At 44.2% G+C, this 16,014-nt stretch overlaps 1 long non-coding RNA gene across 1 annotated transcript; it reads right to left on the reverse strand.

Annotated features, from left to right (window-relative positions):
• Positions 1–8,553: 8,553 nt before the first annotated feature.
• LOC147700964 (uncharacterized) lies at positions 8,554–15,631 on the reverse strand. Its single transcript, XR_015297420.1, has 2 exons — positions 14,585–15,631; positions 8,554–11,178 (listed from the first exon to the last, which is right to left on the reverse strand). It is a non-coding gene; the product is annotated as an uncharacterized LOC147700964 (long non-coding RNA).
• Between the last annotated feature and the right edge of the window lie 383 nt (positions 15,632–16,014).

A 16,014-nucleotide genomic window follows, 5' to 3' on the forward strand; every position in this document is an offset into this window, starting at 1 on the left:
TGGATGCCCAGAGGTGTAACATACACACCTTAGGTCGAGCCAATCTGTCCCAACTTCTTTAGGAACAGTTCAGCAACCCCCCTTTTTTGTTGAAACGTGTCACCATGTTCTGACATTGTTTTAATGAAAGCTTGCAGAGCAGTTTTCAAGGAGACAAAAGATTAGGTGCACAATATTTTGGAACACTGTATCCTTCAACATTGGCTAAACCAAAAACTCTACATAGGACTCTCTTCCTACTAAGTTCCGGCGGATTTTAACCTTTCACCCACTCCAGACGTCTATTGGAGTATTTACCGGAGAAAGGGTCTGTGTGAAAAAGCACGACTGAGTTACTCTAACGTCTTGCGTTAGTTTTATCGCCTTACCAAACGTTGGGCGCCATGTAGTGTAGTTCCTATTTTCCCTATAGGCCCTGCGCATTGGAATAACATAAACAGCAGTGTAGACGTAGGACTGTGGTCTTCTAGGTCTCTACTGACTATGTTAGACTTAATTTAGGTTTGCGCCAGCTAGCTCAGAGGTCACTGGAAACTTTCTTGACTGAATAGGAAGTGATCAGCTTCCCTGGCTCAGACAAGAAGGGATTCAGCTTCCGACAACCGCATAAACATGACAACTTTGCTCCCCAGAATAAGAGTCAATCTCTAGAGTCGTGTGAAAACAATAGACAATTATTTCACTCAGTCAGACGTGCGTTCTTAGTTTCACCAGAGTGCAGAGTAGAGAGAGACGGGCGTTTTCAATGAAGGGTATGATTTATTGAACAGTCTTCCTTCTCATAAAAGAGAAATAGATTGCCACAATTGCAATACTTAATATGAAGTAAATTACGTACAGTAAAAGGAGTATTATGAAATAATACTGTAAAAGCATTGATATGGTTTCTTAGCCATAAGATAGTTAAAATGAATAAAATATATACAATATATACATTCATATATACATTGGCTAACGACCTCAACTGGTGCTTCTAACTACGCCTACCCCGGTGTACCTGACCTAAGCCTAATACGTGGGAGGGAGTAAGTAAGTAGCAGTTTAAGTTACGTTGGTTTTGCCAAGAGTTTGATCCAAGAATTCTCTCAAAGGGTTTAGTCAGCGCCGTACCTTTGCAATAGAATGTAGGAGGGCTGGTATCTCCCTCTCAGGACCCGTTATCCCAGTCACCCGCAAGGGTAGGCTGGAAACGTCGGAGCTGGGTTTTCTCGGCACGAGAACAGACAGCGTCTTTCTCAGCGCGTCAAAGAGGAGGGGCAGCGCCCGTGGGCTTCTCGCGTCTGCTGGGCTCTCTGCAAGGGGACAGCTGTTCTGCTCCAGAATTCACCACCGTGCATTTGCTTAAGGCAACGTTTGTATATTTATACCTAAAAGGTGCCGAGTTTGACGTAAGTTATGGACATAAGACGTCAATAAAGATGTCACTAAGAACTGGTCATTCTTACAGTGCTCGCAGGAGTTCTATTAGAAATCAAAACAAAGCAAGCGGGGCTTTCCCAGGTTGCTGGGGGTTTGGTGTGTCGAAAGAACTCGGTGTGCTCTCTAGGAATCTAAGGAAGTAGCTTCTGCTGTGCCATGGACTGCAGAGGCGATTTACTGAAATATGGCTCTGAATATTATGCCATTATAGGGATATTTATTGATTATAGCCGTATAGGGGCACAAGGTCACAATATTGACCGGGTTCCTAGATAAAACACATCAAAAGAACCACTGCATGGATCATTCCTTAGATCTCTCTCACTGTAGTAAGAACCATGGCATCGATCACTGCTTAGATTTCTCTGACTCCATTGACAATCACTACATGGATCGCTCCTAAGATCTCTCTCACTGCAGTGAGAACCACTGCATGGATCACTACTTAGATGTTTCTGAGTCCAGTGAGAACCACTGCATGGATCATTGCTTAGATCTCTCTGACTCCAGTGAGAACCGCTGCATGGATCACTCCTTAGATGTCTCTGACTCCAGTGAGAAACACTGCATGGATCACTCCACAGATCTCCCTCACTCCAGTGAGAAACACTGAATGAATCGCTCCTTAGATCTCTCTCACTCTAGATAGAAACACTGCATGGATCGCTCCTTAGATCTTTCTACGTCCTGATAGAAACACTGCATGGATCACTCCTTAGATCGCTCTCCCTGCAGTGGGAACCACTGCATGTATCACTCCTTGGATGTAAATGTAAATGTAAATGTATAGGCATTTATATAGCGCACTACTTACCCGTAGGGTCCCAAGGCGCTTCGACCGCTGCGAAACCCTTCCTGGCTTCCCTGAGAGATGGTCCCTTAATGGGTATCTCCAGGGTGAGACCAGGCATCCCCGGCGGTCTGGTGGGGCCGTTAGTGAAGATGTGGCAAGCTAATGCCCAGAGTTGCCGAGTGTGATCGCTGATCAGAGTGGGCACCGAGGCGAGAGAATTATCGAGTCCGCTGACCCTGGTCCAGAAACCTGCCGCGCCGGGAATCGAACCCTGGTCCCGGGCCGTCCTCTGCTCTCGGGTCTGCCGCCTCTAACCAGTGAGCCACACTACTTCTCTATCTCACTCCAGTGAGAACCACTGAATGGATCACGCCTTGGATCTCTCTCACTGCAGTTAGAACACTGCATGGATCACTCCTTAGATCTCCCCCACTCCAGTGAGAACCACTGCATGGATCAATGATTATATCTCTCTCACTCCAGTGAGAACCACTGCATGGATAACTCCTTAGATCTCTCTCACTGCAGTGAGAACCACTGCATGGATCACTCCTTTGATCACTCTCACTCCATTGAGGAGCACTGCATGGATCACTCCTTTTTATCTCTCTTACTCGAGTGAGAACATACTGCATGGATCACTCCTTAGATTGCTTTCACTCCAGTGAGAACGACTGCATGGATCACCCCTTAGATCTCTCTGACTCCAGTGAGAACCACTGCATGGATCACTCCTTAGATCCCTCTCACTGCAGTGAGAAACACTGCATGGATCATTCCTTATATCTCTCTCATTCCAGTGAGAACCACTGCATGTATCACTCCTTAGATTGCTCTAACTCCAGTGAGAACCACTGCATGGATCACTCCTTAGATCTCTCTCACTCATATAGAAATACTGCATGGATCACTCCTTAGATCTCTCTGGCTCCAGTGGGAACCACTACAGGGATGACTACTTAGAGCTCTCTCACTGCAGTGAGAACCATGGCATGTATCACTCCTTAGATCTCTCTGACTTTAAGTCAGAAACACTGCATGGATCACTCCTTAGATGTCTCTGACTCCAGTGAGAAACACTGCATGGATCACTCCACAGATCTCCCTCACTTCAGTGAGACACACTGCATGGATCGCTCCTTAGATCTCTCTCACTCTACATCGAACCACTGCATGGATCACTCCTTCGATCATTCTCACTCCATTGAGGAGCACTGCGAGGATCACTCCTTTTATCTCTCTTACTTCAGTGAGAACTACTGCATGGATCATTCCTTAGATCTCTCTCACTCCAGTGAGAACCGCTGCATGGATCACTCCTTAGATCTCTCATGCTGCAGTGAGAACCACTGCATGTATCCTTTCTTAGATTGCTTTTACTCCAGTGAGAACCACTGCATGGATCACTCCTTAGATCTCTCTCAGTGCAGTGAGAAACACTGCATGGATCACTCCTTATATCCCTCTCATTCCAGTGAGAACCACTGCATGTATCACTCCTTAGATCTCTCTCACTCCATATAGAAACACTGCATTGATCACTCCTTAGACCTCTCTTGACTCCAGTCAGAACCACTGCATGGATCACTCCTAAGATCTCTCTCACTCCAGTGGGAACCACTTCATGGATCATTGCTTAGATCTTTCTCACTCCAGTGAGAACCACTGCATGGAGCACTCCTTAGATGTCTCTGACTCCAGTGAGAACCACTGCATGGATCACTCCTTAGATCTCTCTCACTCCATATAGAAATACTGCATGGATCACTCCTTAGATCTCTCTGACTCCAGTGAGAACCACTACATGGATCACTCCTTAGATCTCTCTCACTGCAGTGAGAACCATGGCATGTATTACTCCTTAGATCTCTCTCACTTCAGTGAGAACCACTGCATTGATCATTCCTTAGATCTCTCTGACTCAAGTCAGAACCATTGCATGGATCACTGCTTAGATCTCCCTCACCCCAGTGATAACCACTGCACGGATCACTGCTTAGATCTCTCTCACTCCAATGAGAACCACTGCATGTATCACTCCTTAGATCTCTCTCACTGCAGTGAGAACCACTGCATGGATCACTTCTTCGATCTCTCTCACTTCAGCGAGAAGCACTGCATGGATCACTCCTTTTATCTCTCTTACTCCAGTGAGAACTACTGCATGGATCACTCCTTAGATCTCTCTCACTCCAGTGAGAACCACTGCATGGATCACTCCTTAGATCTCCCACGCTGCAGTGAGAACCACTGCATGGATCACTCCTTAGATCTCTCTCACTGCAGTGAGAACACTGCATGGATCACTCCTTATATCTCTCTCATTCCAGTGAGAACCACTGCATGTATCACTCCTAGATTGCTCTAAATCCAATGAGAACCACTGCATGGATCACTCCTTATATCTCTCTTATTCCAGTGAGAACCACTGCATGGATCACTCCTTAGAGCTCTATCACTGCAGTTAGAACCACTGCATGGATCATTGCTTAGATCTCTCTCACTCCAGTGAGAACCACTGCATGGATCACTTCTTAGATGTCTCTGACTCCAGTGGGAACCACTGCATGGATCACTCCTTAGATCTCTCTCACTCCATATAGAAACACTGCATGGATCACTCCTTAGATCTCTCTGCCTCCAGTCAGAACCACTGCATGGATCACTCCTTAGATCTCTCTCACTCCATATAGAAATACTGCATGGATCACTCCTTAGATCTCTCTGACTCCAGTGAGTACCACTACATGGATCACTCCTGGGATCTCTCTCACTGCAGTGAGAACCACAGTATGTGTCACTCCTTAGATCTCTCTCACTGCAGTGAGAAACACTGCATGGATCACTCCCTAGATCTCTCTCACTCCAGAAAGAACCACTGCATGGGTCACTCCTTGGATCTCTCTCACTCCAGAAAGAACCACTGCATGGATCACTCCTTAGATCTCTCTGACTCCAATAAGAACCATGGCATGGATCACTCCTTAGATCTCTCTCACTGTAGTGAGAACCACTGCATGGATCACTTCTTAGATCTCTATGACTCCAGTGAAAATAACTACATGGATCGCTCCTTAGATGTCTCTGACTCCAGTCAGAACCACTGCATGGATCACTCCACAGATCTCCCTCAATCCAGTGAGAAACACTGAATGGATCGCTCCTTAGATCTCTCTCACTCCAGAGAGAAACACTGCATGGATCGCTCCTTAGATCGTTCTACATCCAGATAGAAACACTGCATGGATCACTCCTTAGATCTCTCTCACTGCAGTGGGAACCACTGCATGTATCACTCCTTAGATCTATCTCACTCCAGTGAGAACCACTGAATGGATCACTCCTTAGATCTCTCTCACTGCAGTGAGAACCACTGTATGGATCACTCCTTAGATCTCCCCCACTCCAGTGAGAACCACTGCATGGATCACTGCTTATATCTCTCTCACTCCAGTGAGAACCACTGCATGGATCACTCCTTTGATCTCTCTCACTGCAGTGAGAACCCCTGCATGAATCACTTCTTCGATTACTCTCACTCCAGTGAGGCGCACTGCATGGATCACTCCTTTATCTCTCTTACTCCTGTGAGAACTACTGCATGTATCACTCCTTAGATCTCTCTCACTCCAGTGAGAACCACTGCATGGATCACTCCTTAGATCTCTCCCCCTGCAGTGAGAACCACTACATGTATCACTCCTTAGATTGCTCTCACTCCAGTGAGAACCACTGCATGGATCACTCCTTAGATCTCTCTGACTCCAGTGAGAACCACTGCATGGATCACTCCTTAGATCTCCCTCACTGCAGTGAGAAACACTGCATGGATCACTCCTTATATCTCTCTCATTCCATTGAGATCCACTGCATGGATCATTGCTTAGATCTCTCTGACTCCAGTGAGAACCCCTGCATGGATCACTGCTTACATCTCTCTGACTCCAGTGAGAACCACTGCATGGACCACTCCTTAGATGTCTCTGACTCAAGTGAGAACCACTGCATGGATCACTCCTTAGATCTCTCTGACTCCAGATAGAACCACTGCGTGGATCACTCCTTAGATCTCTCTGACTCCAGTGAGAACCACTGCATGGATCACTCCTTAGATCTCTCTGACTCCAGATAGAACCACTGCATGGATCACTCCTTAGATCTCTCTGACTCCAGTGAGAACCACTGCATGGATCACTCCTTAGATCTCTCTCATTGTGGTGAGACCCACTGCATGGATCACTGCTTAGATCTCTCTGACTCCAACGAGAATCGCTGCATGGATCGCTCCTTAGACCTCTCTCACTGCAGTGAGAACCACTGTATGGATCATTGCTTAGATCTCTCTGACTCCAGTGAGAACCACTGCATGGATCACTCCTTAGATGTCTCTGACTCCAGTGAGAACCACTGCATGGATCACTCCACAGATCTCCCTCACTCCAGTGAGAAACACTGCATGGATCGCTCCTTAGATCTCTCTCACTCCAGATAGAAACACTGCATGGATCACTCCTTCGATCATTCTCACTCCATTGAGGAGCACTGCGAGGATCACTCCTTTTATCTCTCTTACTTCAGTGAGAACTACTGCATGGATCATTCCTTAGATCTCTCTCACTCCAGTGAGAACCGCTGCATGGATCACTCCTTAGATCTCTCATGCTGCAGTGAGAACCACTGCATGTATCCTTTCTTAGATTGTTTTTACTCCAGTGAGAACCACTGCATGGATCACTCCTTAGATCTCTCTCAGTGCAGTGAGAAACACTGCATGGATCACTCCTTATATCCCTCTCATTCCAGTGAGAACCACTGCATGTATCACTCCTTAGATCTCTCTCACTCCATATAGAAACACTGCATTGATCACTCCTTAGACCTCTCTTGACTCCAGTCAGAACCACTGCATGGATCACTCCTAAGATCTCTCTCACTCCAGTGGGAACCACTTCATGGATCATTGCTTAGATCTTTCTCACTCCAGTGAGAACCACTGCATGGAGCACTCCTTAGATGTCTCTGACTCCAGTGAGAACCACTGCATGGATCACTCCTTAGATCTCTCTCACTCCATATAGAAATACTGCATGGATCACTCCTTAGATCTCTCTGACTCCAGTGAGAACCACTACATGGATCACTCCTTAGATCTCTCTCACTGCAGTGAGAACCATGGCATGTATTACTCCTTAGATCTCTCTCACTTCAGTGAGAACCACTGCATTGATCATTCCTTAGATCTCTCTGACTCAAGTCAGAACCATTGCATGGATCACTGCTTAGATCTCCCTCACCCCAGTGATAACCACTGCACGGATCACTGCTTAGATCTCTCTCACTCCAATGAGAACCACTGCATGTATCACTCCTTAGATCTCTCTCACTGCAGTGAGAACCACTGCATGGATCACTTCTTCGATCTCTCTCACTTCAGCGAGAAGCACTGCATGGATCACTCCTTTTATCTCTCTTACTCCAGTGAGAACTACTGCATGGATCACTCCTTAGATCTCTCTCACTCCAGTGAGAACCACTGCATGGATCACTCCTTAGATCTCCCACGCTGCAGTGAGAACCACTGCATGGATCACTGTAATGGCTGGATTTTCTGTTTAGATGGGATCAGCCCCCAGGGGCCCCTATGACCCAGCCAAAACGTACTCACCTTCCGTCCTCAGGACCACCTATCCAGGCACCTGGTACCTACCTGAGGATAGGGAACTCGCAATATACAAGCTCATATTATCAAAAACACCACTAAATCTATAGGGATACTAAGAATACTCACTGATTACTAGGGATATCCATACCCTACACTACACTTATTCACATCAGTTGGTCTCGCGGCCACCCTGACCCAGACCGTTCTACCCTAGGGCAGATCTGACACACAATCTGGTGCGTCTACACACGTGGGTCTGCAGCCCCCGTGCTCTCCTTTTCCAAGCGTTCGCGATCCTGCGAAACATCCACGGCAGTGTCCCTCCTGCCGCTCTCACTTAGTCTTATACCACAATCCGGTGGCTTTACACACTGGTTTGACACTCCAGTGCTCTCATTAACGCCGCATGTCAAACGACGACCACATTCCTATGAACACCTATACATATATATATATATTGGGATATTATCTCAGCTGTCTACTCGGGATGAAACTACAATAATAACTTTAGATGTGGGTCCAGATTATTGTGTATTACCGGCTCTTGGCATCAAAGGTCCACTCACTCCCTATTTATGTGATCACCACTTACCTGATTGGGATTACTCATCCATTCATGCAGCAACTACCTAGGAGCTATGTTTACCTTTAGTGAACAAGAATAGGGATTACACACCAGTTAGTTATAAACTGGGGACATTTTATTATAGTAATATAAACATTAATACAAATCTAACAAAGGCTATAGGTAGAACACACCGCTTGAAAGAGAAGGATTACACATAACAGGAACACTCCACTGAAAGGGAAAAGATTAAGTGTAGCTAATGTGATGAAAACAATATCACCTGATTAGTGTGAAGTCTTGTTCTAGCTGTCATCTGGGTTCCTCTCTCGTCTGTGCCTTGGCTCATCTCATGCTCTCTCTCCTCTCCTGCACTCTTGGGTACACCTCTGCGCTGATCGCTCTGTCTCTGGACTCCTCTCCCCCGCTCTGACTGTCTCTCCACTTTGCGTCTTCACTCTTTAATGGTTCCTGCCGCTCTGATCACCGTTCATTCTACTATCTTAGTCGCTCTTTCTCTGCGCCAATGTCCAATTCCATCTGCTCCCATAGGTTAATCCACGAGCTCTCCTCTATCTCTTCTAAAAGGCATTACTTCAGACTCCAGCTATTCACACTTCCTCCTGATAAACAACTGCTTCTGACTGCTTCCTTCAGTTCCAGCTCACTATTCAACTCAGCTCTTCTCCAGATTGAACCCTCTCTCTCTCTCTGCCAACTCCACTCCACTGCTCTCCTCTATCTCTGCTGGACTCTCTCCTCGACTGCCTCCTCGACTCCCCTCTGCTTGACTGACTGACTCCGCCTCTATACTTCACAAATATAGAATGCTGTTTCCTCATGGAAAGTTCCATCCATCAGCCCGCCGCTTACCAGATCTCTGCACCACTTCGCATCAAGGACACACACCCAGCTGGCCAGCCTTTTGTGGTGTCTTCAACACAGAGAATAATACAGCCTACCGATAAGGGCTGGCCCAGACCGGTTCTCTCCAAGTGAAAAACAGCCTTAACTATAAACTTCGCCTTTGCCCTGAAAAGCCTCCCTGCTTCCATCAAGATGGAGTCTCTCTAGCTTTAGGCCTGAAAGGGGTGAAATGCTCCTTAGCTCTGTCAGAATACCTACATACACCATACCAATGTGTCTAATATGTCAAAGCCAATAGGCAATAGACAGGTTAAAGTCAAGAATAAAGGCATATTAAGCAGCTATCCTCTTCTAGGTCTGGAAAAAGGGCTTAAAAGGGCCAACACAGGCTAAGAATACCTATACTAGATGCGAGCAGGATTAATGATCTATATCACTTCTAAGTAAAGCCAAAAACTCTGCCATAACATTCCACCCTTAGATCCTTATCATGCGAGCATCTATATAAACAATAACATCCAAACAAACAAACATCAACACAATCTATCAACATAGGCTAAAAATACCTATCCTAGATGTGAGCAAGATTAAGATCTATATCACTGCTAAATATCCCTGCCATCCACCCTTAGATCCTTATCTTGCGAACATCTGACAAACAATAACATCTAAATAAACAAACATCAACACAATCTATCAACAAATCAAAACCTAAAAAACTCCCTAAAAACAATGACAACTCAAGGAAATTCCACCTGAAACTCAATTGTAGGGAATAGAAACCTAAAAACAAATCAAAGCACCCTTGACTTGAATGCTGAAAATATCTGAGATTGGATATGATAACGAAAGAAACTAACCAAAGCATCCTCAAACTAAATGTGCCTCAACTTCTAATGATAATTGGTGAAATCTAGTGATGTAGGGACTTATGTGTTGAATGAAAACAGCAAGGGGCCTAAAGGGGCCTACTTCGGACAACTTAAGGCTAAATGTATTTCAACTCCTAATGAGAAAATAAGAAAGGGCCTAAATGAGCCTTACGTACTATAGGCAACTTAAGCTAATGATGACTCATGAAACTATTGGTGTAGGTGCTAATATGTGAGATGAAAATAACAATAGGCCTAAATGAGGCCTACCTGCTGACATTAGTCAATTTAAGGTGAAATCTGAGAAATGAACATGACAAACTGTTGCAAGGTCTGGATAAACATTAACACATAATCATACTAAAAGACACACCACCCAGAACCATCTAAATTGTAAGGTAACCACCCTTTGATCAATTAAGGTGAAAATGCAAGAACAGTAAAAAAACTACAACCCCAGTCTACAAGATTACTATTGTAACATCAAGCTTAAATCACACAGTGGAGCACATGTGTGCGCCATCATTGAAAAAAGTCCTTCATTTGGAAAAACTATAATAGGTGACATATTTTTCTTTTAAAGTGGGGCCTGCTTGTACAAGGGATTATGAATCAAGTCCTTTTACAATCCTGTAACAAATAAAACATGTTTGGGTTTCATTTCTTTTCAAAAGTGGGGCCTGCTTGTCCAAGGGATTATTCAATGTCCAAATTCTTTTATAATACTGTTACAAATAAAACATTTTTTTTTCTTGTTCTTTAAAAGTGGGGCCTGATTGTCCAAGGGATTATTTAATGTCCAAATTCTTCAGTGTAGGCCACCACCCTGCATCATGGACACTTCCTCCAATGTGGCCATCCATCACCCGGTCTGGTCTGGTCTGGTCTGGTCTGGTTCCATCATCCAAAACAATAAACTAAAATAATAACATGAAAATAAAAAGCTAAAACAAATAAAGGGAGTGGGCAGATGCACGCACGCACCCCAACTGCAGCAATCCTAGAAACCAGAGAACAAGTATCATTATTCTTGTAAAATAAAATTTTCCATTTAAAAAGCACCCCGGGTGCCTTTCATTATTGAAAAGAAAATATCCTAATTAATTAAAAACATTCAAAATTTAACTTTTAGTAACATTGAGTGGGGCCTAACATACCCTAATCCTAACTAAGCCAGTCCCACCCTTCTGGGCAAGAGTCATGCTACAGTGTGAAGAAGAAAAAAAATTGAAATACTGCCAAATGATGACAGCATCAGCAGGGCACTGCAAGCCTCCCAATTTCCATGGTCAGAGAAGCCCAGGCCACCCCGCCCTTAAATAAACAAGCCGTGCGCGGAAGAAAATTGGATTGTAGCCCATCATAACACACTGGGACGTGATCGAAACTTGCAGAATGAAAAAAAAGTTCGTCTGCGCAGACCAGCTGGGCTGCCAAGGTCAAAAAACAAATTCCTTTTGCCTGTTCTCATGGCCTGATTCTCAAACTAACGGAGGCTAATATTAATAAAAAAAAAAAAACAATTCTGTTACAGTGTATTGCCAATTAAAAAAGATCCAATTTTTTTTAAAAAGACGTTTGTCCACAAAACATTTAAAAATATGAGCACTTATTTAAAAGGGGCAACTATCTTTTGCACACCAAATTATATACATTCTGCATTTGAGAAACGAATTAACATGGCCCATTTGTCAAAGAGAAATAATTTGTAAAACAACATATACATTTCAACATTGTATTTAAGTTCACATTTTTTGATGACACATTTATAAAAGCATACGTTTTAATTCACATTTGGGAAAATAATAATGTTACATTTTAACTTTTTATTCAAAAGCACATGGTTGCCTCACACTAATTAAAAGCACATGTTACCACGCACTGTCGGGCAAGATTTATTATTCTAAACCTATTATTATTGCAACCATCACATTCCTGTCTAGATGGAAACCCCTCACAGAAATAATTAATGAAAACAGCTCGTAGCGTGCACTCTAGGGCTATCTTTTTAACATTTCTCTCATTTTAAAAGAACAGCTTTCTCCGTAATTCACTGGTTGATTTATAAACACTTCAGTTCCAAAGTGAACCCACACAAATACGTAGACGCATTTCAAAAGGAATGTGAAATGAACAGAACTCTTCTCAAAACACAAGATGTTACCTTTCCGTCAAGAAACTGACAAAGCACGTAGGCTGACCAAGGAACCAAAAAAAAAGTCAAAATCAAACCATCAAAAATCCTTAAAATAATTCACTGACTTTTATAGTCAGGTCAGATAACCATGCATGTTGACAGCATGTAAAAAATAAAGGCTGCCATCTCAACTCAAGATATTAACCCTTTGGCAGCTCAAATGGAAACATTTCCCAACGTCCATTTTTACATGGGAAAATCATTAGCACATTTCTTCACGTTTACAAATGACACGTACATATTTTCAAAAACGTTATCCCCAAGCACCCGAGAAAGATCCAGCTCTCTCCTGCCAAACGTAATGAGAACATGCCCTGTCCAAGCCATGACCACATGGCGCTATTCACAAGCCATATTTACAAGACAAACCTTTCACAAACAACATTTCCAAGGCGCAATGCACAAGGAACACAACTGATTAACAAAAGAACATGCACCTCACAAACCACATTAAAATGGCGCTATTCTAAAGCCATATTTACAAGACAATAAACAAACTCAAAAAACGACACGCTTTTCACAAGGAATATATCCAAAGCACCATTCACAAGCAACACAGCAGATCAACATGAGAACATGCACCTCACAAGGCACATTAAAATGGCGCTATTCTAAAGCCATATTTACAAGGAGCTATATTCTAAAAACTCCACAGATCATATTAAAATGAACACATTTCACATTGCACAGCATAAGCAGATGCAGCAAGCAATTTAATGGGCAATTTAAAAGCACTTTTTACACACATTTATACAATTGGACCATCACAAAGATGTAACTGACTTCCTCATGTAATGCCATCCTTCAACTCTGACAGTTTAAACACCAAGATGAAAACCATTCCTTCCACCCTGAATAAACCAAATGCCATGATGTAATACTATCTCCTCACGCTGCAACTGTTCAAGCCAATAGGTCTAACAGGCTACATAAACTGCAACATTACGCCAGATGGAACTAGCGTTCAGGGCATTCCCTCAGAACACATGGGCAACTCTCTAAGCACATGGCCAGACACACAGGCTTCGTAAACTGTCCGACTACGCCAAAATGTAATTGGCGTTCAGGGCACTCCCACACAACACATGGGAGACAATCTAAACACATGGCCAGGCACACAGAGTTCGTAAACTGTCCGACTACGCCAAAATGTAATGTTTGGCGCTTACTCACAACACATGGGGTCACACAGGATTCGTAAGATGCCGACTACGCCAAAATGTAATGTTTGGCGCTCACTCACAACACATGGGGTCACACAGAGTTCGTAAGATGCCGACTACGCCAAAATGTAATGGCTGGATTTTCTGTTTAGATGGGATCAGCCCCCAGGGGCCCCTATGACCCAGCCAAAACGTACTCACCTTCCGTCCTCAGGACCACCTATCCAGGCACCTGGTACCTACCTGAGGATAGGGAACTCGCAATATACAAGCTCATATTATCAAAAACACCACTAAATCTATAGGGATACTAAGAATACTCACTGATTACTAGGGATATCCATACCCTACACTACACTTATTCACATCAGTTGGTCTCGCGGCCACCCTGACCCAGACCGTTCTACCCTAGGGCAGATCTGACACACAATCTGGTGCGTCTACACACGTGGGTCTGCAGCCCCCGTGCTCTCCTTTTCCAAGCGTTCGCGATCCTGCGAAACATCCACGGCAGTGTCCCTCCTGCCGCTCTCACTTAGTCTTATACCACAATCCGGTGGCTTTACACACTGGTTTGACACTCCAGTGCTCTCATTAACGCCGCATGTCAAACGACGACCACATTCCTATGAACACCTATACATATATATATATATTGGGATATTATCTCAGCTGTCTACTCGGGATGAAACTACAATAATAACTTTAGATGTGGGTCCAGATTATTGTGTATTACCGGCTCTTGGCATCAAAGGTCCACTCACTCCCTATTTATGTGATCACCACTTACCTGATTGGGATTACTCATCCATTCATGCAGCAACTACCTAGGAGCTATGTTTACCTTTAGTGAACAAGAATAGGGATTACACACCAGTTAGTTATAAACTGGGGACATTTTATTATAGTAATATAAACATTAATACAAATCTAACAAAGGCTATAGGTAGAACACACCGCTTGAAAGAGAAGGATTACACATAACAGGAACACTCCACTGAAAGGGAAAAGATTAAGTGTAGCTAATGTGATGAAAACAATATCACCTGATTAGTGTGAAGTCTTGTTCTAGCTGTCATCTGGGTTCCTCTCTCGTCTGTGCCTTGGCTCATCTCATGCTCTCTCTCCTCTCCTGCACTCTTGGGTACACCTCTGCGCTGATCGCTCTGTCTCTGGACTCCTCTCCCCCGCTCTGACTGTCTCTCCACTTTGCGTCTTCACTCTTTAATGGTTCCTGCCGCTCTGATCACCGTTCATTCTACTATCTTAGTCGCTCTTTCTCTGCGCCAATGTCCAATTCCATCTGCTCCCATAGGTTAATCCACGAGCTCTCCTCTATCTCTTCTAAAAGGCATTACTTCAGACTCCAGCTATTCACACTTCCTCCTGATAAACAACTGCTTCTGACTGCTTCCTTCAGTTCCAGCTCACTATTCAACTCAGCTCTTCTCCAGATTGAACCCTCTCTCTCTCTCTGCCAACTCCACTCCACTGCTCTCCTCTATCTCTGCTGGACTCTCTCCTCGACTGCCTCCTCGACTCCCCTCTGCTTGACTGACTGACTCCGCCTCTATACTTCACAAATATAGAATGCTGTTTCCTCATGGAAAGTTCCATCCATCAGCCCGCCGCTTACCAGATCTCTGCACCACTTCGCATCAAGGACACACACCCAGCTGGCCAGCCTTTTGTGGTGTCTTCAACACAGAGAATAATACAGCCTACCGATAAGGGCTGGCCCAGACCGGTTCTCTCCAAGTGAAAAACAGCCTTAACTATAAACTTCGCCTTTGCCCTGAAAAGCCTCCCTGCTTCCATCAAGATGGAGTCTCTCTAGCTTTAGGCCTGAAAGGGGTGAAATGCTCCTTAGCTCTGTCAGAATACCTACATACACCATACCAATGTGTCTAATATGTCAAAGCCAATAGGCAATAGACAGGTTAAAGTCAAGAATAAAGGCATATTAAGCAGCTATCCTCTTCTAGGTCTGGAAAAAGGGCTTAAAAGGGCCAACACAGGCTAAGAATACCTATACTAGATGCGAGCAGGATTAATGATCTATATCACTTCTAAGTAAAGCCAAAAACTCTGCCATAACAATCACTCCTTAGATCTCTCTCACTGCAGTGAGAACACTGCATGGATCACTCCTTATATCTCTCTCATTCCAGTGAGAACCACTGCATGTATCACTCCTAGATTGCTCTAAATCCAATGAGAACCACTGCATGGATCACTCCTTATATCTCTCTTATTCCAGTGAGAACCACTGCATGGATCACTCCTTAGAGCTCTATCACTGCAGTTAGAACCACTGCATGGATCATTGCTTAGATCTCTCTCACTCCAGTGAGAACCACTGCATGGATCACTTCTTAGATGTCTCTGACTCCAGTGGGAACCACTGCATGGATCACTCCTTAGATCTCTCTCACTCCATATAGAAACACTGCATGGATCACTCCTTAGATCTCTC

This window comes from Lissotriton vulgaris, chromosome 7 (genome assembly GCF_964263255.1).
Source record: "Lissotriton vulgaris chromosome 7, aLisVul1.2, whole genome shotgun sequence".
Classification (NCBI taxonomy): domain Eukaryota; kingdom Metazoa; phylum Chordata; class Amphibia; order Caudata; family Salamandridae; genus Lissotriton; species Lissotriton vulgaris.